Genomic DNA, 3,349 nt, shown 5'->3' on the forward strand with positions numbered 1-3,349 from the left:
TCATATCACAAAACAACCGTGAACAGACAAACAGGCAATTGTAACGTTGTGTGGGCAAGTCCAGCACGGAACTAGATTACGGGTCAAGATCAAAGGAACATCACTCCTCTCTTTTAAACCTTGTAAGGTGCAATGATATGCTAAGACAATTGTGTATAAAATTGAAAAGAGTAATAGACATTGGCTGCAAACCATGCAGTTCAAGGCACAAGTCAGAGTAAGTAGTAGTTAAAAGGCATGAGGATTAAGGACTTACAACAGCAGCTTTGACTGGTGTAGTCATGCCCTTCTTCTTGCTGGTGTGACAGTCCTTGAAGATTTCCACAACATTTGGTTCAGGTACTTTTTGGTCCTTGCGGGCTTTCCTCTGCATTTCGAACAAGTCAATATAGATCTGATAATATGGTACAGCGAAAAGAGTGAAACAACAGCTAATTACAAGAGCCTCGCAGTGTGCAATATAGCTACGAGATCCTGTCGTCTGTTGGAATTTAACTTTCATATGGTTAGCCTTGTTCTTTGAACAGTTCACCTACAAGAAGATAGATTTGTGTGGCACATGCGTAAATAGGACTTCAACATGTGATCTGATAACATATATATAATGTACCTGATACTTCGGATCAGACCAGTGTTTAACAAGGCCCCTCCAGTCTTCATCCGATATATTTTCCACTCGAGATGTTTGGGAAAGTTCACTGTTAGCCTTGCCTTCAAAGTGAGTTTTCCTCAAGTTATACCGATACTGTCGCAGAGCAGACTTGAAAACATGGGTGCAAGCTTGTCTGGTTGCATCATCTTGGCTATCCAACCTGGACCTCATCTGTTGAAAATTATGGGAGTCTCATTATCAGCAACCTAGAAAGTATGGGACAGAGCAAGACGATATTACTAGTTTCCATACATAACCATACTTACAGATAAATGGTCGAGGAAGGTGTTGAACTGGGTTTCGTATTTGTCATTCCTGTACTGAATCCATGTTGGGAGGATACGTACATGACACCTAACGGCAACCGCTGCCTCTGATACTAACTTGGCTGACTCTGTAGCATCACGTGGCCTTTTTAAACCTGCCTCAAAACGGATCTCCATTCTTCCTCCTCTAGATTTAGTTAACCTACCGAGCATTATCCCTGATGTTTGTTTCCTCTTACGCCTAGGTGCTAGTCCAACAACGAACATAGGAAGTGTTAGTGTACATCAAACTGTGAGACTACATATAAAGAAGCATGCAACTGTAACTTGACTCCAGCAACTACCTTCTTGCTGTTGAAGCTCACAAGGTTCATCTGATATTGCCAACTCGTCTTGTGTCAAGAGTGCTTGGGAAGTAGTGTCAGGTGGCAAGGGAGCTTGGGAACGTGCTGCTAGCTCAGTTGACGCACGAGTAAGTCGTGCAGCTGGTAGTACTGTGGTAGGTGTTGCAAGAACTAGTGTTGTCTCTGCTTGTTTGGTGGCAGCTATTTGTTTCTGTTTGGCTTTTTTTGCAACTCGTGTAGCATGGGATGCCGTGTTTTTAGAATTTTCCGCTGGACTTTGACCTTCTATTGCACCATCAGTACCAGCAGAATCTGCAGGATTCATCCGCTTCTCATTCCCTGCCATTCTGTGTTTCTTCCTCTTTCTCTGTGCCATGTTAAGTCAAGCCGACAAGAAAAACGAATAACAATTTAGTTCTTCAGAACAAATTGATGCGTGATGCAGATGAACTGAACTTTGATGTTAGACAACCACATGATAGGAGGATGTAATATGTATGAAAAGCAGGACGGAAGAGATAACCAGAACTATGATGTGTAAACTAAGAAGAAGACATTTCACCAAATTAGAAGCAATGCAATGGAAGGTAGACACCATATGAAAGATGCTACAAATATCGCTCTGCCAAGTTAACAGTGTCTCATCATAAATGGCGTTTAAACAAATGTGAAGCAGTACAAGAAATAAATCATATGCAAGATGCAAACAACATCACACTACCATGTTAGAGGTCTCTCGTCATTAGTGTCATATCATATTCACAGCATTGCATATTCACAGCTTATGATGTGTAAACTAAGGAGAAGGCATTTCAACAAATTAGAAGCAATGAAAGCTAGACACCATATGAAAGATGCAACGAATATCACTCTACCAAGTTAAAACTGTCTCGTCATAAGTGCCATTTCAACAAATTAGTAGTACAAGCTAGAAAAGAATGTGAGATGTAACCTATATCACACTCCGAAGTCAAACATGTCTTATGATAAGTGATTGTTGTAGTTTACACAACAGTAGTAATTTGATGTAAGAACATGGTGTGATAGACAGATATTGTATGTTCTAGAAACAGGAACATGTGTCTTATTCAAGTATAATGTGTAAAGTAAGTAGATGGAATTCAACAAAATTAGAAGCAATACAAGCTAGACATCACACATAACATGCAACCACATATAACAGTGCCAAGTTAGAGGGAGCACCAGTGATGCTGCACTAGGGGAGACGTGCTCATCATAAACACAGCTTTGTTGAGTGTCTATGCATGTGTTGTCTTGGAAATCATCTTGGGGGTGTGGAGGAGTAGAAACTATAGAGGCCCTCCATTCGGAAGGAGCACCTTTATCCGCTGCCTTGCTAACTTCCTTCCGCTTTATTGATTTTGAATTGTCAAGTAAAACCGACAAGAAAAAGCAATAAAATTCTCTCTTCAGAACTCATTCATGCATGATACTGACAATCACTACTTTGATGTAAGGCAAACACATGATACCAGGATGGAATATGTACGAAAAACAGGACGACATGGCATGTTCACAACTGTTCGTGTAAACTAAGCAGAAACCATTCCAGCAAATAAGAAGCAATGCAAGCTAGACACCACATGAAAGATGCAACCAATATGACTCTGCCAAGTTAAAAGCGTCCCATCATAAATGGAATTTCAACAAATTAGAAGCAACGCATGCTATAAATCATATGAAAGATGCAACTAATATCGCACTGCATATACTAAAGGTGTCTCATCATGTTGATTGATGCGGGATACAAAAAAAAATAGTTTTATGTAAGGACATGCTTAATAGACAGATATACTATGTACTAAATACAGGAAGGCATGTCACATTAGCAGGTATAATGTATAAGCTAAGCAGACTAGCACATGCAGTTTAACCAGATTGGAAGAATTACAATCTAGACACCATATGCAACATGGAACCACATATCATGCTGCCAAGTTAGAGCAAGCACCTGCGATGCTAGTGTAGGGGAAATGCTGTAATCAACTACAGAGCTACGTTCACTATCTTCATCTAGCATTTCTGTTTCTTGAGAATCATGTCGGGAGGCTGACGCTGCATTCTTT

The sequence above is a fragment of the Aegilops tauschii genome, chromosome 1 (assembly GCF_002575655.3).
Source record: "Aegilops tauschii subsp. strangulata cultivar AL8/78 chromosome 1, Aet v6.0, whole genome shotgun sequence".
NCBI classification, from domain to species: Eukaryota; Viridiplantae; Streptophyta; class Magnoliopsida; order Poales; family Poaceae; genus Aegilops; species Aegilops tauschii.